General features: G+C 30.6%; 1 long non-coding RNA gene across 1 annotated transcript; it reads left to right on the top strand.

Moving 5' to 3' along the window:
• Nucleotides 1–21,378: 21,378 nt before the first annotated feature.
• Nucleotides 21,379–23,864, top strand: LOC140049130 (uncharacterized). Its single transcript, XR_011845188.1, has 4 exons — nt 21,379–21,577; nt 22,109–22,266; nt 22,644–22,728; nt 23,284–23,864. It is a non-coding gene; the product is annotated as an uncharacterized lncRNA (long non-coding RNA).
• The last annotated feature ends 570 nt before the right edge of the window (nt 23,865–24,434 follow it).

Raw genomic sequence — 24,434 nt, 5'->3', positions numbered from 1 at the left:
TGCGTTATAGACAGCACATCCATCAGTTGAAGTCAAGGTTGATACTCCAAACATTATTATATCTTGTGGATTTGATGAATTCCAGTAACGCTTTGTGTTGGTACTTGCAAGGCTTCAACCTACAGTATTATGACTCTTTATTGAAGTATTTCTTTTTAGAAAATCCTACTTTATATAAATTATTAAGGGCTATGCATCTTAACATGTTGCAACATCACCACGTTGGTTACCATGCTATCTAAAGTTGATCATCAAAAACAGTATGCTTCTTGCCATAGTGAACCATCGAAGCTAATATCGGTTATTTTAGCTACAGTAGATAACAGTGGTTTCTCCGTAAAACAGTGCACTAGATGGATATGTTTTGTTGTTTCTTATTCCAACTCGGAGATATCTTTGCTGAAATGACGACGGACTGTTATTACCATCTCCTCCAAAATGAAAAAAAGATCCATTCTGTGTTTAAGGTGTACGTTACCGGTCCACCATCTTTTGTACAAATAGGCTCCGTAACAGTTATTGAGGAACTGAATGTACTGAATACCGTACTGTTTTGTCTAAATTGTTGTACTTTGCACTTATTTTAAGACAATTACCAGTGAAGCCTATACACTGAATAAATGATAAACTAAACGGATGAGAATATATATATATATATTTTTTTTTTTTATATTTACACATGAATGTTTCCTTCATCGATTATACAGTGTAATAATACATACATAATAATTATTACCATCAAGAATAAGGTTTTCCAATTCCGATTTGGTAGAAAAAGGGGAAATCGAAACATTTTAGTTTAATGAAATTCGATTGACATGAATAGGAATAAAATACGTGTTAACAATTGTTGAACTGTGTTTATAAATTTAACGATAACAAAAGGTTCACCATAACAAAATATTTTCACTTATTGTGTAAATAATAACTTTAAGTAAACTATAAATGATAATAAAAACAAGCCAATTCAATTTAGGACTAATATTTTGTCTTCAGCCACGCATAAGCATGTTGAAGCATCATTTTTTTTACGCATTCTTGGTTTTCCAAAACTCCAGCAGGTTTTCGTTATCGTATTCGTAAGATTGCGAAACCTCTCTAATATCTGCACTTACAGTACTTTTACGTGGAAAGCAACATTTCCATCACAGCGTTTTGCAACATAAATTAAGCAAGTAGACAAAAAAAAAAACTACCTGTATTGAAAAATTATACATACTGTATTATAATACTCGAATACAAATATCGTGTTTAAAATATGAAATCAAAAGTTATATTTCTGAAGAAAACTAAAACAATAAAATAAGATGTTTTCTAGGGCTTTTGTACATAATACCAAGCCAAAATAGCTCCTGTGTGTATTTATATTGAAACATCAATTAAAATTGATGTTTCAATGAAAGAAGCCATTTTGTTCCTTCTTTTCCTAATTACATCATGACAGTGTTGTTGGGTTGTATTACTTACCAGTTTGCAAACAATGCAGTGTGTAATTAAGTTCCTCATTAAGGGGAGGGGATGAGATGTTACGAGTGAAGCAAATTTTGTCGATGTTGTCTAGCGGAAAATTGTGATATCATGTGAAAATTACACGTACCGATATTAGTATAAGACGACTTGAAGTAATGCATAGTCTAGGCAAAACATTGTGTCAACAAAGCTTAGAGTGATCAGAAGAGATTAAATAGAATATTTGGCTATGTTGGCTGCCTGTAGCATTCGACTCCCCCTATCTTATTAATATTATTATTATTATCTTGATTTCTAGGCCTCTTTTCAGATATTTTTCCTAGACTAGTATGCATGTTAATGACATAACTACTATGGCTTCGCGGAGATTATGTACACTCTGCATTTTATGTAACGATACGGCATGTAAAATGTATTAATTATTTTCGAAAAAATAAAAATTTGTGAAACTAACCTGCTTGGGAGTTTCGCTGTCCTACTCCGACAGATCCTTCAGAAGAAATGACAGGTTCATTCACGTGTCTGATGGGCGCCTTCGTCTCTGTTGATGGGTTGGGTTCCTCTTCGTCGGATCTAAATGGCCTCTGATGCGCTGCGTTTGTTGTTTACATCTGGTGATTAGTAGTTACATGATTATCTTCAATAAAAATAGCGGTAGAACGTTACTAATATATAATAACATAATAAAATAATGTCTACTTCACTTAATTCGGAAGCCCAGAGAGAAAGTCGTTTAATTATTCGTATTATACCAATATCCACTTTCGGATTATAGATATATATAATATTTATTTTCGAAATATTGCTTTCATATTATTTAGGCTTGGGTCAAATGACATAAAATAAAGAAAAGATTACTTTAAATATTAACATTGAGACAATATTCATGATTATAATTTCAAAGATCACTATTAATTCTAACATTTCACACTTTCAATGATAAACAAATAATGACTACATCAAACTTATAATGTACAAACAATATTATTGTTAAAATAATTTCATAGTTTAAAACTATCCAACGATACAAAACAGGATATGATTTGACAAAGTGTATGTCTTCTTTTGGTCATCCAGTATAGTTTCGATACCAAGTAAATCATAACATTCTGACTTGTCAATGTAATACAATGTTTAGTATTAATTGCATGGTCATGTTTAGTGTGGAGTGTTGGACATTACGAACCAGTATTTATATTCTATAAAACTAAAAAAATGTTAATTCAGTTAATAATAATATAATACTACTATACCTCATGATGCAAAAACTGATTTAAATTCATCGTATATCATGACTAATTCGGTTACAATAATAATAAACTTTTTATCATCAATAAATTAAAATTTTTAACAACCCACATTGCATGTAGCATACTACTACACCTCAGTAACATAATATCAATACTAAAACTATCTGAATTTCAAATCGTCGCATATGACCAAGGTTTATGTAAAGGAGACTAATTAATATAATGTTTCAATATATTGTTAGTGTGAAGTTACACCAATCACTTAGTGTGTTCCCATAACAACAACGTTTCTCGAATAGGAATCATAATGTTAGGTTTTGTACATAAACATTCATTTATATTGTTAATTTGCACGTGCGCACATCTCTGATTATCAGCTATTTTAAAGGTTGAGTTTAATTATGATATTTTAAAACTAGTATTTTAAGGCGAATTAGTTCCACTTCATACGCGTACAGACTGTAGTATTGTCTTATAGAACAATTTTTTTTTAAAGAAGCTACTAAACTTTTGCCTGAGTGTTGTCTAAAATTAGGCACGGTTATACCAATGTTGATTAAAAGGTTTATATTTTATAATAAGCAATATACATTTTTAAGCCGCGGTGTTACCCTTTAATACTAAGAGAAATTACCTGAATCCTCCGCACGCTTATTGAAAAACAATATACAATCAAAGATATAAAGAACACGGCGCATTACAATAAATAAAACAAAATAATTATAATAATAGAATATCAGATGTCATACTAAACTACGTCCGATAGGTAATCTGTTCCATAGGCATAGTGCGTACACTTAATCTGTTAAATATATTATATTTAAATTATTTCTATTTGTGTAGCAATCTTCAAATATTGCACAAACAAATAAAAGTAATAATAATTTTAGTAGAACCAATGGTATACCAACTTCATATAAAATTTCATTAAAAAATCACCAAAACAAAGTGCAGTATAACGGTATGTAGATTCTAACTAGTACAGTACAATATGAATATATTACATAGAGATACTAATAATATAATTTTAATTTTACATTAGAAAACAGAAATGGAAACCGTATAAGTCAAATTCAACGTTTTATATAAATGTGCTACAATCCTATTCCTATTAGTAAAATGGACGAGTCCGCCAACACGGCAAAACCACGATGGTGGTTTTAAAATAAACCAAGTATTTTAAAACTACTTATATAAAGAATCCTGTACCGTAATCTTAAATACATTTACATATTAAAAATAAGGGATAATAACTCTTACATTTCGTGAAAAAATACAGCGTTTTGGATAAGTAGTTTTTCAGCAACTGTAATTTTAGTTTTAACGTTACGTTCTGACTGCTAAGGAAAGGTTTGGCGACTTCGAAAAAATTCGCCTCTCCTTTATACTCTAGTAGCTAGATCAGCTTTCGTATGCACTTTGAGGTCCAGAGAATTTGACTTCAGAAATTGGTTTAGGGCGGTCAAACAATCATTTTTGGCTTGGTTACACATTTTGAAAATGTGGTGAAAGGTCAAAAGGTCAGGTGAAAGGTCATAAGACCAAACACCAATATGTCCTTAAATCTCAACAACCAGTGGTCAGAGCGAAGTAATTTTGGTCTCAAATTGATCAGAAGGTATACATTTATATTCAGTCTAATGGGACATTTTAGTTTAAAATGACCGGAAATGCCATTTTTGACCTTTGGCCCACAACCCAGGGCATGTATTTATCTCCGTAACTACTCGTCGTAGACACTTGAATTTGGTTTTAAATTGTTCGAAATATATATTTTGTTATTTGTTATACATTTTGAAAAATGTTACAAAAGGTCAATTTAAGTATGAACATTGTATTTTGATACTTCGGTCGGTCGGTAAACACTAACTGAAATTTGTGCACGCGACTGCAGCCATGTATTGTTGTTGTGTGGCCGCTTACGGGAGGTAATTTACCATACAAATAATCTAATGTGTTGTAACCAAATTTTCCGCGGCCACTCACGTGAGATGGCGCTCACGTGAGATGGTCCACTATTTAGATGAAGAACAAACATGCTTTTCGAAAGTACGGCCGTTAAGGGAGGCAGCTTTCGGGAGGTGACCGCTCATGGGGTTTAACTGTAATACTATAATACTAAAACTCTGAATTTTAAATCATCGTATATGGCAAAGGTCCATATTAAGGTGACTAATTAACATATAATGTTTCAATATACCATAAATGTGAAGTTACACCAACCACTTAGTAGTGTGTTCTAAAAAAAACAACAATTCTCGAAAACATAATTTTAGCTTTTTGCATATACATATTGAATTAGATGTTGTATTTGCACTCGCGTACAGGTAATTGAAATGTATATTTCAATTAAGATCTTTTTCATTAATAAACTAAGTAGTGTTTTTGCAAAGGTCTATATTTTATAATAAAAAATATATTGTTAAGCCACGGTGTTACCCTGTAATACTAAGATAAGTGTCCGTACCCTAACTATATCGACATGTGTAGAGAACACATGGCATTACAATAAATAAAATAATATACCGTATTTAAGAACGAAATCCAAGGAATCTGAGAAAAATCTATGTTAGAAGGAACATGTTTAATGTTTATCATGTCATGTCAGCATTCAAAATGTACTACATTATATGATTATGTACGTTTTTTATGAGTTTACATGTTTTCGTGTCAAATAAAACGATCTCAATTACAAATGTCACCTACTATTATGTGCACAAATACACTAGTTTGGTTTGCAGTACATCATGTGTTTACTAATATACTAATATGTTTACATTTTCAACTCATTACAGTATAGTTTCTATCAAAGCAGGTGAAACACTCGACATTTTATAACACAAAATGTAAATCACCTACAATATGAAATACCCCCTCTGGAATTGACATTGTAAATAAATCACTAGAGATCTTAAATGGCACGACAATAAGTATTATTACTAAGGCCCATGCTCAACGTTTTTACTTTTTGCATAGACTTAAATATTTTGAAGTTAAACCTCCCATCAGGCCTACGTCTTTTTTTTATAAATCGGTCATTGAAAGTATTCTCACTTTTATCATTGTTGCATGGTTTACAGGGACCACATGTAAGGATAAGTTGGAACTCAAATGTATTGTTAATTATGATTCACGTATACTTTCAATTTGATTGATTAGAGATCACTTTACTAAGAAACTATGAATGAGGTAGGTGCCACCCGGAGAGGTAGAAATTCTCATATTACTTTTCTAGACCAGTTTTTTCTGGGGAATCCAAATATACTGGGTAAACGGGCTGTACTTTCGCGTGAAGGCGTTTTTTTTCAAAAATGGCCGCCAGTTACAGTAGACTATGATATCTTGGCAACCACTGGTCATAGAGAGTTAATTACGGTGTCAACTTGTTTGGAATGTACATGTTCCTATTTGATGTAATAGCACATTTTGTCCGAAAATGGCCGGAAATACCTATATTGACCTTTGACCCAATATCCAACAGATATCATATCTCCGTAACTACTCGACACAGAAAGTTGTAATTGGTGTCAAACTCTCAAGAATATAGATGTTTATATTCAAATATTTAAAGTCCTGTAAAATGGCAAGTCAGTCCATGAAAGCTTTGTAAAGGAAAGGCTTGAGTCAACTAAAGTGAAATTCCATGACCCTATTAAGCGCAACAAGATCACTTTATTTTCGAATAGTGGGAAGAAACTCGAAATTAAGGCAAATGGGAAAGTAAAAGTAATAGAAGCTAATCGGGATGTTTTAGGAAAGCTTCTTGCCACCTCAACAATAGTGGGAAGAAACTCGAAATTAAGGCAAATGGGAAAGTAAAAGTAATAGAAGCTAATCGGGATGTTTTAGGAAAGATTCTTGCCACCTCAACAAAGCATGGTAGAATAATTAATAATTTAAGAAAGCCTTTGAGTATCCACTTACCCCTGTCCCGCTAAGCCTGGCTGATGCAGATGGGACAAGACGAACAACTCAGAAAAGTGTCCTAATGGAAAATCTCATCGAAAAAAGTTCAACAGATGTTATGGATCCTGGTCGAGAACTGCCAGCAAAGACTACTGTCATTGCCTATGTTAACATTTACATCTTATCCTGATACGTACGAGGATCCTGCAGCAAAGGTTTTCAACAGCATTCCTAAAGGATACAAGCGTGTTGATATTGTTGCCGTTGCATACTTGCCAAAAAGCATTAAGTCTGTTGAGAGAAACAGACGCGGTATTGCACCAAAGGTAATTGTAAGCTCAACAATATCAAAGTTGTCCCGTGTATTCAACAATTTCCTTGCCAACGGCAAAAACAAGACCAGATTGATTGAGCTTATTCGCTGTGTACTAGTGTCAAACAAAAGCGCATAAATCATCCCTTATTGGATTCCATGCTTTCACGGGTAACGATTATAACTCCGCTTTCTTTCGGAAAGGAAAACGTACCTGCTGGAAGCTTCTTGAATCAAAAGCAAAATTTGTTGACACATTCTGCAACCTTGGAGTGTCAGATGTTCCATCAAAAGAGTTGTATGAGGAACTTGAAGAGTATGTTTCACTATTGTATGGAGTGAAGGGGAAAAGTGTAAATCAAGCAAGATATGATATCTTCAACAGAACGTTTTCCAGACACAACATGTTTACAGATATATCATTACTGACAGCATGTCAGCAGACCCTTGAGTTTCATATACTTAGAGCAAACTTCATTGTTAAAGAATGGCAATCAGCAGACGTCAATGATTTTGTCAACAACAGTACACACAATGGATGGAATGAACAAATGGAGCCTAAATGGATTGAGACAGTGATGCCCGCAGATGTCCAGGAACTGTTTACACATAATGAATATGAAGACTTTTCAGATTGCAGTGATGTGAGCGATCTTGAAGATTAATACACGACATACAGACTGAAACACTAACGGGAAGCATGTATGTAGTAAAAGAATTAAATTATTGGCCTTGTTATGGCTTATTTATCTATATATATTCGGATTGCACATTAAAAACTGGTCCAGAAAATAATATGAGAATGTCAACCTCCAATTGGCACAAAATGAATTAATTGACAAGATATTACTAAACGTGATCATATAGGAGAAATGTCTTGCATTTTGGGTCAAAGGTCAGTAACTTTATTTTCGGTCATTTTTACAGATAATGTTCTTTTAGTTTGAATATAAACATCTATATTCTGGACAGTTTGACACCAATTACAACTTTTTGTGTCGAGTAGTTACGGAGATATGATATCTGTTCGATATTGGGTCAAAGGTCAATAGAGGTATATCCGGCCATTTTCGGACAAAATTATATTACATCAAATAGGAACTATAATTAGTGGTTGCCAAGATATCATAGTCTACTGTAACTGGCAGCCATTTAAAAAAAGCGCCCTCACGCGAAAGTTCTCAGGTTACAGCCCGTTTACCCAATATATTTGGATTCTGCAGAAAAAAACTGGTCTAGAAAAGTCATATGAGAATTTCTATCTCTCCGGGTGGCACCTACCTCATTCATAGCCTAGTTTATATTAATACGCACAATATTGTATTATAACACAAACACAATTCTATTTGTGGAAGAATTCATTGACTGCTATACCTACAATTTACCAAGCATTTTGATACAATCGTTAACTCTATCATTATATTAAATACAATTGTATTTTATATTCTTCTTTATTCACCAATAGCAAAAGCAAATTGGAGCAAAAAAAAAAGATTTCGTTAGTTAGAGGTTTGCCCCATACTAACAAATACATTTACTAAACACTCAAAAATAGCAAAAGCAATACATAACAATGACATTAACATACAGTAATAAAGGATATAAAACAACAAAAGGACAATAGATGGGCCACCATAAATTAGTATCTTGATAATAGAAATTCTGTTGTGTTAACAAAAATTAGTTTTTGTGTTAATATTCTTTATATCTAAAGACAGGTTTGTTCATATCTATATATACAAATATGAAATTTGATCGAAAAACGCCTCTCACAAATGAACGCCCCCCCCCCCCCTAACCCCCTCCCCCCCCCCCCCCCCCCCCGAATAATAAGCATGGTACTTTAAACTGTTATATTCCTCATCTTATTTAGTCTAAAAATGGCACTGACAACCAGATTAGGTTTATTTTACAAATAGTAATTGCAATAATTATATGGTAACTGAGGTTTTTTATTAAACAGTCCATCGTCCACACTTACTAGAGGGTGAGCGAGAGGTCTATGCAGAATTAGAAAGTTTTAAGTTAATACGACGTGCGCTAATGCCAATGGTCCCTTTGTGGACTGGACTAATGTAACACGGAGTTTGTTGGTATCTTTGGTAAAAAAAATGAAAATATTACAAAACGCTAGACTTATATTACTTCCTTTTGAGCTTCATTGGCTTCCTTTACATTGTAGAATTCAATGTAAGACATTTGAATGTTCATAATTGTCTCGATAATCTAGCGTCAGAGTACCTTCGAGATTTTACTAGACCCTATGGTTTTAACAGAAAGGGATTTCGGTGTGAGAATGACACCAGGCGTCTGTACAATCCAATTACTAGGCATCTGTACAATCCAATTACTAGTTTCAGGTGATTGTCTTGCATTTAGCCGATCCTGTGCTCTGAACTGCTCTTTCTCCAGCACAAATTAGACTGGTTAAATCGGAATTTTGGTTTAAAATCATTATTAAAATGAACGTATTATTAAAAAATGAAGTGATTTTAAATTTCATTCAATACATAATTGAGATATATATTGTTAACTGCTACTACATTGTATAATAATAATGTCAATCGCTTTGATCAATGTGAAACAGCGATACATAAGCAAAATTGTATTCTATATAAGCACATTTTAATAAATATTATTATAAAGTACTGTTGTATATATAAGTAACAGAACCAGCAGAACTATGTTGTGAAACACAACATGGTACAACACAAACACAATTTAGTAGCTTATTTTCCTATTTTAGTAACAATAATCATGACCTGTATTATACATAACATCATAATCGATCCGTCGGCAACAACAATGAAACATGCTTTTACAGAATGTATATAACAGTGTCTATAATAGTTATAAACGCATCAATCACACACAAAGATGTGGAATAGGCCTTATTCGCTCACCTTCATTCATACGCCTCTTTTTAACTTCCTTTTAAAACTTCTATTAATTTACTGCCAACTCATTTACGTTCGAACCGAATTAATAGCAACAATCTATAAAGCCTTTTGAGAGTGTCAAGAAGTAACCCTTCTTTTGTTTACATAGGCGAGAAATCTTTCTACTGTATTATTAAAACAGTAGTATTATTGGTAGCGTACCAAATCAAATCTATTTAAAAATGTCTAAATTCGGTTTCAGTAGGATGGGATGGGAAAGAAGGTTATGTGGAAGGGCGCCGCCATACAACCGTGAGCAAATTATTGTCAAAGTAAATTCTAAGTACAGGACGCGTATTTTTTTTCCCCAGGACGAACGTGGGCAGAAATCATGAATAATTCATGAATAATTATAACATAGTATGGAACATTATAGAGGGCTTACTACTCTAAATGAAATATGACAATTGCTGGGTTAATTGCACTTTAATTTACAAATAACAATCTGAAAATGGAATGGCATCCACGACAATACTAGTCCTACTACTAGTAGGAAGTACCATTTTTTCTGTAAAACACTCATAAGATTCATTTTAAACAAATTAATACTGCAATTACAGATAAATGTTAATACAATAAACATGCAATTCAAATTAAATTAAACTTCATTCAAGACAAACTATTCATAATAATATTCATTCAAATCAATTTAATTCAAGAACATTTATTTCATAAATGGCTCAGTATAACAAACAAATAGTAAAAAGATAAAAATAGAATTGATATAAAGAAACCATAATAGGATCAATAATAGAAGATAAAAAATCTTGTCACGTAAGACCCTTTCAGAGTAATAATAATTACATTGTTGATTTACAGACTAAACAAATCAAACACAAGAATGAAATATATTAAATATACTGTAAGTCGAAAATGCATATTAAAATGACATTTAATACCTATGAAGGGTGACGTAAAGTATTACGAAAATCTAATGCCTTATTAAAAACTTTTAACTCAGATTCAATCACCACCTGACATCGGACAAGAGAAAAGCTTCTCTGTCACTTGCAGATCTAAAGTTGACTCGACTAAACCCTTTTTTCTAATAAGATAATAATTGACATTACTAATAGTAAAAATGAAGAAAACATCGAATTACAATAATATAAAACAATAATGTACTGAATTCCTGTGAAATGAATATTTGCTTTATGGCGACACGTTGTCATTGTTGTGTAAGACTATTTTTGGAAAGTTTTTGAAGTGAAATATTTATTATCCTAACAGCAACAAATATACGAAAAGAGCTACCGTCCTATTTAAGTATACATAAACAGTGAAAAAAAATAGAACAACACATATAAATAAATGAATAATTGAATAATTTAACTAATACTGAATAAGCTTTAAATACTGTTTTTAATAACGAAATTTTCATTGCCCGTTTTTGTGAGTTTGAAATAAAAGACAATTTCGAACATAAGCAACAAAATCCAACTATTCCGAACTGTTATTTGAAATAAGCATAATTAGCCTCTTAATAGTATATATTGAATGCAGAAGCTCACAGTAAGTTTACGTCTTCGTACCATTGTTTATGTAAATATTAACACATTTAAGTTTTCTGATAACCGGAGAGTAATCAGTTTTAATTATTTTGTCAAATCTGAAATCATTATAATGTATATAACTGATGAGCTCCCATTGATTTAAAATCAGTTAAGTTCAATCTGAAAACATAACTGATTACACAATAGATAAAAATTAATTATACAAATTATGTACGTAAATAACATCATAGTGACAACAGCAGTTACATAATGAAATAGGTCCATCTTCGTAATAAGCGACTTACATTCTTTATTCCTGACATGAATCTCTGTATGCATACCAATATTTTTGGTCGATTAGGTGACTAGCGGAAGAGCTTGAGATCATGTAGAAAGGACACCAATATTAGTATTCATTGCATGTGCTTACCTGGACTCATAACAGTGACATAATCAAACAATTGAATATTATACTATCAAGAAAAATATCAAATTAAATGCATTGTTTTCGTTACGGAAAAAAACACTACATTATTGGTTATTCGCACTTAGTACTGTATGACACATAATAGACATAATTCAGCACTATACATGTTTTCAGTTTATAGAGTATGAGTGTATTTCAAGATGTTTGTTACACTGTGTGCGTTAACGCGGATATCCCGATATCATCACGGTGATGGTTGAGTTCAAATTTTAGTTTAATTCAACAATTATTCGGGAAACTAGTAATCATTGTTGTTATGTTTGCTTTCATACTTTTTTTTTAAATTAGCAAGTACATTACACATATCACACAAACTGTCCAATGATTTAATATTAAAAGTATATAATTTAAATAATATTGTTTTGGATAAATTAGACACAAAAGTACATACCAGTATCATTTAATAACCTGTTTATGACAATTAATTTTAAGTTACCAAAAAGTAACTTGCATATACTTATAATGATAAGTAGGTATTTGTATTGCAGTAATTAACTACCAATGTAAACATCAAAGACACTTATTAGCACTTATTACACTTTAAAAACATGATTAATGTTTTCTTTAAACAATGACAAATTATTTAATATGGTGATAGAACGTGGATAGGTCATAATTATTATAATATTTATAATATATTATTTATAATTATATTATTTATTATTATTTATAATATATTATATAATATATTTATAATAATACTTGAAGTGCAAACAATTAGGTGTGAACCAGGCTTAAGAGTGATCAGAAAGGAATAATAAGATATAATGGCTATATTGACTACCTGTAACATTCCACTTCCCCTATCTGATTTCTAGGCCTCTTTTCAGATAGGCCTAAATCTGTCATTGAAAGTATTCTCATTATTCTTTATTTATAGTTTACCTGTACCACATGTAAGAATTGACTGGAACGTATTATTAGTTATGCTTCACGTATAGGACTACAGTACTTATAATTAAGCAAATCTCATTTTGATTCATTTTTATAAGAGACTTTAATGAGGAAACACATTCAATTTTGCAAGACCCAACCAATCCAATGCACTATTTTGACGTTCAAAGAAAAGGTCCATCAGCTCTCCTAATAGATCCGTAATCATTGTTACCATAAGCCTTTAAGGCACTGAATGTTAGAGAATGATATGTCGTGGTTTTTTCAGTTATCTGTTTTTGCATTGTATTGTGCTGTAGAGCAACATTGTGTTTTATGCGAAATGATACAATAAATGGATATGAATCAAGATTTTCATTTGATGTTATAAAACATAAAAAAACAATATACCCTCCAAGTAACGGTAAAATGAAACCAATAGTAAGGATTTAGCAGTCAAAATGTGTTACCTGAACAGAATTTGAAGCCTAGATATATTTTAGCTGTAACTGCCAGTTTACACTCAGACTAGTTATCACTACCGGATGAAGTTTTACTTTTCAGGCCAAAAAAAAAACACTTATTTGTTTTATAAATTTATAAAGCACTATAAAAAAATGTTATAGGTCTACAAGAAAGACAAATTTATATGCATACAATACATTATCTTTAAAAAAAGGGTTAATATTCTTTATTTAATTTAACAATGTAGCATTATTTAAAAATATAACGTCATTTTTAATTGATCACATCGTATTGATTTCAGGACAATATTTTACTACTTTGTTTAGAGATAGAAAATACTATAACATAATGTTTGTAATATTTCAGGATGGAGCGTCACCTTTGCATGCGGCAGCACAAAACGGCCACACAGATGTTTGCACTATTTTGCTCAAGGAAGGTGCTAAATTGGATCTTCAGACAAAAGTAAGTGTTACCCACATAAATAATATGTGCTATATAATTCAATGTGATTTAAAAAGTGTTTAATTTTACAATTTAAAGGGCGTGCCAGTAATAACATACCTAAATGAAGCAACCACATCGCGGGTCATATTACAGGTCATCTTTGTTGCGAGGATGACTAATTAATTGTCGAGTACTGCGCACGGTTGTATCCCTCACATGGTTCGGAACACCGCTGCCTCGTCAAGGTTAATCTTGACATTGGAAAGTCAGATTAACCAAGGTTTTGTAACAACTGATGTCACACTTTGTAATAACTTGTTTAATCTTTATAAATTAATATTTATTACTTGTAAGTCACAATAATATTAAATAGCCAAACCATAGTATTCTACAATATAATTAATATATTAGTTCATTTTGACGTTTAAAGAGAGAAACATGAAATATCTTGATTCAAATGTATATCAAATGTACATGCCAGGTTCACATGTGGGACAGCTGCAAGCGTTTTGTACAGAGGTTTTATTGTGACTACAGCGAAGTTGGAAATCGCAAAGTGATGACGAACTCGGAAGTAACTTTACCGCTGACTGTTAAATGTCTACCGATGACATAAGACATTAAAAACACTAATACTATCTTTTCTAAGACATTAGACGCATGGAACAGCTGGTGTAAGAACCGACACGGAGTTGGTGCTATGCGTTTTACATTGTGCATACCTATTCCAGAATTAAGCATAATATGTAATCATTCGTTCTGTCAGTGTTTGCGCAAAAGTAAGGAATACGTGTTGTTAGATAACTGTTGGTGTTTTTTTGTACGTGTAAGGATAGACCTTTGTTTAATTTGATTATTTCATAACCTTTATGAATTAATAACTACTGCAGTGTTGTGCATTTCACTAATATATTTGTGACTTACCAATGCGATGCTATGTGCACGTACATGATACTACAAGCTACATGTGCTCAACGATGTTAGTGTATCTATACTTAAATTATGGTTACTTTTGAGCACAATGGAAAAAGATTTCCGCCTTGCATACCTACATTATCTATCTCAGATGTACCGCGAAACGTAGATTTAATAATATTTCTCTCTTAGGCAGATATTATAAAAGGTTTTAAAACAACCTTTCTGATTTCATCGGCAAATTTTCATTCGTCGGCGGTATAAAAGTGATTTTGTGATTTCCGGGTTGATGTAGTTTTTGCTCTCTTCCAATATTTGCCGTTGACGGCGACACATATATTTTGATTTTTTTTTTCACGGGCCAGGCCTGTAGTTTAAACAAAATGAAATTATACTGTAAAAAAAGAAAAAAAAAAGAAAAAACAAATCCATTATATTAAAAAAATCATCGAAGTATTTTGCAGGGAAAATTGTAAAATTAATATATAAAATTATATCAGAAATCGATATAGCCGAATGTTACACGAGTGTTTGAGTTGCTGTTAGGTTTGAACAGAATGCGCGCTATCTGCATGTACTGCATCGCCATTGAGACACGGGTGCTTTGGCCCATGTTGCAAGCCGTTTAAAACGTGTTTCTTATTAACGGACCACTGATGATTTTCATTATTTGGTGTTTGATTAGAACTAAATAATGTATTGATTATACCAATTAAGCCTACCGCATTTATTTGAATAAACGCCCCTCCCAAAAAAAAACGCCCCGCCACGTACATTTATACACACAGTATTGTATTATAAACAAACACAATTATACTTGTTGATTAATTCATTGACTGCTATACCATATTTATTTACCAAGCATTTTCATACAACTGTTAACTGTTATCACTTCTTGATAATATCTAACACTGTATTGTACTTGTTCATATCTAAGGGAATCTATTTTATTATAAAATGTTACCAACAAATTCCTCCCTCGAATTAACGTCGCCAAACCTAACACCCACCACCGACATCACAACAGCATCATTTTTTGTTTGAATATTTCTGATTACTATACATAGATCTGACGATGAGCGTTCTTTTAATGTATCTTCAAAAGCTTGTTGAAATGTTTAAATTTGGTTTCAATAGTAATATGATGGGATGCGATAAATTGATACGTGGAAAGGCGCCGAAATACAAGTCACACAAGTCAGTTTATTTGATCCATAAAAAAAATACAAAGCAAAAAATATACAAAAGGACTTCCATTAAGGCCAAAAGCCGCATGCATGGAATGCCACCCGAACATTCTAAATAATATATAATTCTGTATATAATATAATCTAAAAATTAACAAATCAGAACATTCTAGTAATTTTACAGGACGTAGTATTCCAAATGGAATATGACGAATTAAGTACGCTTTAATTGCATTAATTGCCAAAACAAATATAAAAAAAGTACTATTGTTCCTATAAAACTAATCCTCATAAGATTCATGGAATTGAATATTTGCTCGATGGCGGCTAGTTTGATGGATGAGTATGCAGTTGACAATTGTTAATTTATTCCTTGTAACTTTTTTTTATATCTGACCGGCATTTTCGAAGTTCACCTCAGTCGCAAAAATATTTATAATGACAACAAAAACGTAACAAAAATGTTGTTTTCACATTTTCTTTCATTGTTGTGTACCACTATTTTGGAAAATAATTGAAGTGAAATATTTTTCTATTTCCAACAGCAAGACATGTACGAAAAGAGTACCTAATTAAGTATACAGAAAATAGTGCAATCTGTGGGTATACATAAACAATTTCAACTAGAATGTTTGTCGTTTCTCGGTAACAAGTTTCATCTAACCAAGTAAAAAGAGAAAACAATATATAAATAAATTAATAAGTAGATAATTTAAATATACTATAGGCCTAGTGAATAAGCTTAAATAATGTTTCACGAGGATTTCATTGATCGTTTATGTGAGCTTGAAATAAACACCCAATTCTGCTACTGTCAATGGTGGTATCTGAAACACTAATTACTGTAGCCCTACAGAAAACACAACATGCCATTTTCGTTTTTCATTTTTGTTGCGCTGTTCACGCATGCCATCGGACCTCGCCGACTTGCAATGTGTTTTGAAAATAACAAATGGGTGTTTTCCAATTTTTTTAAACATGTAATTCGCTTGGATCGTCGGCTTTTGTACCTGATTTGAAATACCATATTCTCTTATATAGAAAATATATTACTATAGGATACTAAAATAAGCTCTTTCACTGTACATAAACAGGTACATCATGTATAATACCACCAAATTACGATTGATAATCAATAATATCATAAGGCATTTAATGAAAATGTGGGCCGTCTTAAAATTACGTGAGATGTTTCGATAAATCTATTCTCATGCTAATGATGACACATTTAAACGCAACTTTGTACGTATACAAGTATTCTAGGCTTTGATTACAATTCTGATGATGCGAATATATTTATCGGAACACGTGTCCCCCCCCCCCCATCCCCTTAATTTATTAGGGGAATACGATTAGGCCTACTAATTTTGTAGAATATATTTTATCAAACTAATTTCTAGTAACAAATATATTTAATATTACAGTAAAACGTCTACTAATTGACAAACTCATTTTCTTTGTGGTTTACGCGTCAATATCTGTCCTGTAGTTAGAAATCTGAATCAAGTTACATACTAGTGATAGGACGCACTTAATATGGCGGTGTCCCTCTGTTAGAAATATTTATAGAGTAAATATATTTAGAAGTTGGCCCAGCTCACGCGTCGATAACCGGGGGCCATGCTATACACATACAGGTACCAAAATACGTAGCTTCGAGAGGCGGTATGCTCCCTTTGTAAGAAACGGCAATTCATTCGCAACTACCATTTACAAGTCTGCCCAATGTCACTTTTATTTGGTTGTTTACTATTTTTTTATTTTTTTATTTATTTATTTTTTTCATCATAATAATACATTACAAAGGAAAAACATAATCAAATAAAAAATAAAAATCAAACAAAAACAACAAACAAATTAAATAAAGGTTCATAAAAATTATTCTAATCTCTAACAATTTCATATTTGATTTATAAATGCTTCTAATTTTATCCATTTTCTATTTAAAATACTGTCCTGAAAATTCTGATGATAAATACTTTTTTCCGTTTCATAAAACCTTTTTAACTCGTTCATAACCATTTTGATATTTGACTTACATTTAACTAGTTTACATTTATAAATAAATGATTTTACAATTAGAATAATTGCATTAATGGCTTTTAAATTAAAAAACTGATGCGCATCTTGGTATCCAAAAATTATGCTCTCTTTACTAAAAATAAATTGCACTCCAGTTTTTTCTGAAATTTTTTCCTGGAAAAGGTTCCATATCCTTTTTACTATTGGACAATTACAGAACAAATGCTAAATGGTTTCGATTTTACCATCTCTAAATGAGCACATTGAAGTTTCTTTTATATTCATTTTAAATAATTGTTCATTTGTTGCAATTATTCTGTTTACAATTTTATATTGAAAATATATTAAAACAATATTCATTGTACACGTATGTGGATCTAGGTAGATTGTTTTCAATTGTTCGTTATTGAATACAAATGTATTCTCTGCCCATTTCTTTTGTGCTTTCCAGGATGTAAACATTGAGTTATTTAAAACATCATAAAAAATACGACATCCCTTTCTTTGTTGAAAGAGTACTTTTTATATGAAATGGAATATCTGGCAAAACTGTTTTTTAAAATTTCACATATAATTAAATTGTTAAATTTTTCCATAAGAAGCCTTCTTACTCCTATTAATTTTTTATAATTTATCTTAATTCCATAGGTATCTTCGACTTCTTTTTTATTCATAAATTGCCCATTGCTGTTAAACAAATCATTAACAAACAGAATACCTGCTTTTCCCCAATTTCCATATCTTATACATTCGTTGCCTATTCTTATTACTTCTTTATTCCAAATTTGCATTCGCAATAGCTCGTCAACAAACTTTGGATAATGAATAGAAATAAAATTACTCCATGCACAGCAAAATTTGAAATTCTAAGCAAGAAAAAAAAATCTTGTTTTAAGAAAAAATTCTTAAAATAAGTATTTTTTTTCTTGTCAAGATTTAAAATTACTTAAAACAAGAAATAATTTTCTAGAAAAGACACATTTTCTTAAATTAAGTTTTGCAATATTCTTGAAAATGCTTATTACAAGAAATATTTTACTTAAAATAAGAAGTCAATATCATTCTCTTCTTATTAAGAATAGTTTTGCTTAAAACAAGATTTGAAAATACTTAATTTGAAAAGTATTTTACTTAAAATAAGAAATCTATATTATATTTATCCCTATCAAGAATAATTTTTCTTAAATCAAGATTGATGAATTATAAAAATTACTTAAAACAATCAATATTTTTCTAGGTAAGACAAAGTTTCTTAAATTAGGTTTCGCAATAGTCTTGAAAATACTTGTTTTGAGAAATATTTTACTTAAAATAAGAAGTCAATTTCACACTACCCTTATCAAGATTATTTTTACTTGAATCAAGATTCGCAATATTCTTGAAAATGCTTATTACAAGAAATATTTTACTTAAAATAAGAAGTCAATATCATTCTCTTCTTATTAAGAATAGTTTTGCTTAAAACAAGATTTGAAAATACTTAATTTGAAAAGTATTTTACTTAAAATAAGAAATCAATATTATATTTATCCCTATCAAGAATAATTTTTCTTAAATCAAGATTGATGAATTCTAAAAATTACTTAAAACAATAAATATTTTTCTAGGTAAGACAAAGTTTCTTAAATTAGGTTTCGCAATATTCTTAAAAATACTTATTTTGAGAAATGTTTTACTTAAAATAAGAAGTCAATATCATACTATCTTATCAAGACTATTTTTGCTTAAATTGAGATTCGCAATATTTTTAAAAATACTTATTTTGAGAAATGTTTTACTTAAAATAAGAAGTCAATATCATACTATCTTATCAAGACTATTTTTACTTGAATCAAGATTCGCAATATTCTTAAAAATACTTATTTCGAGAAATGTTTTACTTAAAATAAGAAGTCAATATCATACTATCTTATCAAGACTATTTTTGCTTAAATTGAGATTCGCAATATTTTAAAAAATAATTATTTTGAAAAATGTTTTACTTAAAATAAGAAGTCAATATCATACTACCCTATCAAGACTATTTTTGCTTGAATTCAGATTCGCAATATTCTGATTTTGAGAAATGTTTTACTTAAAATAAGAAGTCAATATCATACTATCTTATCAAGACTATTTTTACTTGAATCAAGATTCGCAATATTCTTTAAAATACTTATTTTGAGAAATGTTTTACTTAAAATAAGAAGTCAATATCATACTATCTTATCAAGACTATTTTTGCTTAAATTGAGATTCGCAATATTTTAAAAAATACTTATTTTGAGAAATGTTTTACTTAAGATAAGAAGTCAATATCATACTATATCCTATCAAGACTATTTTTGCTTGAATTGAAGTCAATTCTATTTTAATATTCTGAAAAATACTTATTTTGAGAAATGTTTTACTTAAAATAGATTGTCATCCTTATATTCACACAACGGTAGAGCAGTTAGCACTTCAGTTTCAACTGATGAAAGAATCTGGGTAATCAAACTGTTTGTGCTTTGAATAATCGATTGCACTGCAACCTAAAGAAAATAATATTGATTTAATATTTTTTATATTCAAGTTTTAATATGTTTAAAAACTAAGTTGTGCTTTAGATGGGGAGCTATGCAGCCTAACAAAAAAAATGTTATTTGTAACAATGAAATTGGTCACAAAAAAATGCAACATAAACTTAGAGTGTATAATGCCTAGGCCTAGGCCTAGTACCCAAGTCCTATAGTTACTATAGCTAATAGTCCTGTATAATAACAGTACCAGCAAGGCCTAGGAAATAGACGTATTTCTCTAATAAAAAATAGTTTAAAATGCATAATTGTTGTAATTTTAAAGCAAAATGGCTTACCTGTGGAATCTTGTTTCTCTCCTTTAATTTTAGTAGAAAGAAATCAGCATTTTTTATACTATTATCTGCTTGTTCATCCTCTAGTTAGTACTAAGTAGGCCTTCTTGCTGAGCATCAACAAGATAATTAATATTAAACAATCATTAACAGTATAACAATACTAAAATTATCACTACTACTAACTATCGTCAGTTGATAAATCATCCCCGTTATAATAGTTTTTTTCTTCATTAACTTCGTCAGTCTCCTAGTCTAGGCCTAGTTCTACTTCATCCTCAATTGGCATCCTCGTTTTCTCCAGGCATACTTATATACTGATGTTTCCATCGTCAACTGCAGGAGGTTGCCGATTGTTATACTCGTCCTTAAAATGGCGTCTTATGACATGCTTGTAAAACGAATTGTAAATTCCAAAGCTTGCCGGGCAGCGAACCACCAATTCCACATGTTACTCGAAAATTCGGAGTATTTCCATGAATTGAATTATAATGCCTTAGCAAATAGGGTAGCAAATACTGTACCTACTTCAGTTTACTGGCACCAACTTATCGCTTTTTTTCGGACTGCAACAAACATGTGTCATTATTATTGTCTGTCGTATTACTGTTGGTCCAGACGTTTTATAGATTTGCTTTAACCACCATGGAGGTTTATACCTCCATGCTTTAACGTTAAGCAGTATAATGACCTTATACATTCTGGGTAAAAGGCCAGCGATAAATTTTTGGTTATAGTTGAAAAACAACACTGTGTGTGGTCGATGACCTAGCTCCCGGCGGGATCATGGCCAACGGTTTTTTAAAGTAATCATTCAAAATCTAGAGTTTGTAAGTACTGTAAAAGACACCTTTCATCGCAATTTATATATTAAATGCTTCAATAGGCCTAGTAAGATTAGTCTAATATAATGTCGAAGGAAGACGCTTTGTTGAAGATCCGAGAAATAGATGAAGAAGTGGCCAACATTTTAACAGGTTCGTAGGCCTAATAATTATATTTTAATCTACCAGCAGTCTAGGCCTAGCCTAGGCTCCTTCCTATTTAGTAATACTGTAGGCCTGGAACTAGTAGGTCTAGGCTAGCCTACTATGCCTGTACTGACGGACAGGTGTATAGGTTTAGCTTAGCATTTTAGTTCAGACATTGACAGAGGGGACAAATATTGTCGGACCTATTTCAGCTAGGTATAAGGAAGGCCTAATAATAGATAATACAATTATAATGTAACAGTTATTTTGCAATGTAGCCATGAAATATCTACGAAGGATTATATTATATACACATATTCCAATGAGAAATATAATGACATTTAAAAACACTTCTTTATATTTAATTAATTGTACACACTAAGTAATCCCCGAAGTGATCACATCGATATTGAAACTTAATGTTTTTAACTCTAAATTTTTAAAAAAACATACTAAAAAAACAAACAAAAAACATACGTACTGCATAACTAAAATTGTTATATTAAATTTCTTTTTTTATCTTAAATTATTTGTTAGGTAATTGAAGAAGTTCGAAGGATACTAATTATTACTAGGCAAAGAGGAATGAAATACAAAAGAAAGCTTTTTAAAAAAGTGCTTAGCAAATTTTTCCAAAGAAGGGAATAATATAGTTTATTTTGGTATTTTAAAGAGAAACACCAGTCCTCCATCTGGTAAGTACAGTGTATGTTTTTGTACTTTTATCTATTCATAAATATTTTTATAATGGACCAATGGTAGTGAGGAAAATACGTGTACATATTGTGTACGTATTTTTAACAGCTTGGTTCGACTCAAGCTAGTGTCATGCACTCCTCCCTTTGACAACTAAAATTAAATAAATGACTTATGAATATTAATTTTTGACATATTAATGCTCTCCTGGCCAGCCCACCCTTTCCCCTTCCTTTTACATTGACCACCTACAAAACTGTAGGCTACATTATTAAAAATTTGAGCTACAGTATATCAAGTTTATGCCCATACATTATTCCACTCATTTAAATAAATTTATATAATATAATGTTTTCAATTTGTTATTTTTGGTTAGGTTCAAAGATAACCCATATGTTGTCAAATCTGTCAAACATATTTGTTGGGAAAAACTCATCAAAAAAAGTCTGCCGACCTTGAAGGTATTTAGTGTTTTTAAAAATTTAAAATACAAGTAACATTATGTACATTAAAAAAAAATATCTTAAAGTGTTTTTTTAAAATCAAATTTATCTTAGCTTAAAATTCGAGGTATATACTATGTTTACAATAATTTATTAAAATCAAACAATTAAACAAAATTTACATTTAATTGTATGATTGTTATTATAAACATTGATACAGAATAAAAACATCAATCAGGATTGAGCACCGTTTTGCCTAAATAGTAATATTAAAAATAAATTTAGACCCTAATAATTTAACTAAAAATAATAGATACAGCCAGGCCTGTCTTTGGGATCGGTATAAACAGGGCAAAGTTTGTGATTAAAAAGTTCAAATGCATATTCCACCCACCCTTATGTCTTATAATGTAAAATTATTCTTACCACCGTTCTAATATTGCGTCATGTTTTTGTGTTTACCGCCCCAGATATAGGACTCTAAAACCACACCGTACCCAATTAGTTGATGATGTTACACATATTTTAAATACAGTAATAACTAAAACTATATTAATCTCTTTTCATTTTTAGGAACATGAATAAAGATCCAGAATCCTGGTCTTCACGCCGATCAGGTAATATGCCGGTATTGCTTTTGGACACAGAAATGGCCTACATTAAAGTTTAGCAAACAATTCTAACTACAAAGAAAGCAAAATTAGATGAGGCTCTAGTTACTCTCCTCTCCACTTTTTACCTTCTGGATTTCGATTATCCAAAATGAAAAGAAGTAGGCCTCACTATCCTTTAACAGTTAGTGATTTGTGATGAAAACACACCTGTACACTTGACAAAGGCTGTTGAATCATCATTAGTATACATTAATAAATTTAAAGACACCTAATAGTTTAAAGCCCAGGTGCGGGAGAAGAATTTTACGAAATTTGTATTTTACCATTTTAATGTTTTTAAGTTTTCTTTTGATGGCATTTTATTATTAATAAAAACAAGTTTGTTTTAAAGAAGTTGTATATATTATTGTACCTAATGTCATGTAAATTGTAGTTCTTAATGAAAATAACAGTATTGTTAATATTATGTTTTATAACATTCTTGAATTTATTTGTTTAAGTAAAATATTACTTAAAATGAGTATTCATTTATCGTTCTTAAAATAAATTTTTAGTGATTTATATTTTATAGAATTCTTGTTTCAAGCAATTTTTTTCCCAATATAAGTAAGAATTTACAAATTTTAATTTGATAGAATTCTTGTTTCAAGCAATACTTTTCTTAAAATAAGTAAACATTTACTGGTTTTTATTTGATAGACTTCTTGTTTACTTATTTTAAAAAAAGTTTTGCTTGAAACAAGAATTCTACAAATAAAAATCGGAATATTCTTACTTATTTTAAGAAATATATTGCTTGAAACAAGAAAACTAAAAATATAAATCGGAATATTCTTACTTATTTTAAGAAAAATATTGCTTAAAACAAGAATTCTAAAAAATACAAACCGGAATATTCTTACTTATTTTAAGAAAAATATTGCTTGAAACAAGAATTCTACAAATAAAAATCGGAATATTCTTACTTATTTAAAGAAATATATTGCTTGAAACAAGAATTCAAAAAATACAAATCGGAATATTCTTACTTATTTTAAGAAAAATATTGCTTGAAACAAGAATTCAAAAAATACAAATCGGAATATTCTTACTTATTTTAAGAAAAATATT

The sequence above is a fragment of the Antedon mediterranea genome, chromosome 5 (genome assembly GCF_964355755.1).
Source record: "Antedon mediterranea chromosome 5, ecAntMedi1.1, whole genome shotgun sequence".
In the NCBI taxonomy this organism is placed as follows: Eukaryota; Metazoa; Echinodermata; class Crinoidea; order Comatulida; family Antedonidae; genus Antedon; species Antedon mediterranea.
The sequence above is the reverse complement of the archived record's forward strand: the minus strand, read 5'-3'. Positions and strand labels throughout refer to the sequence as shown.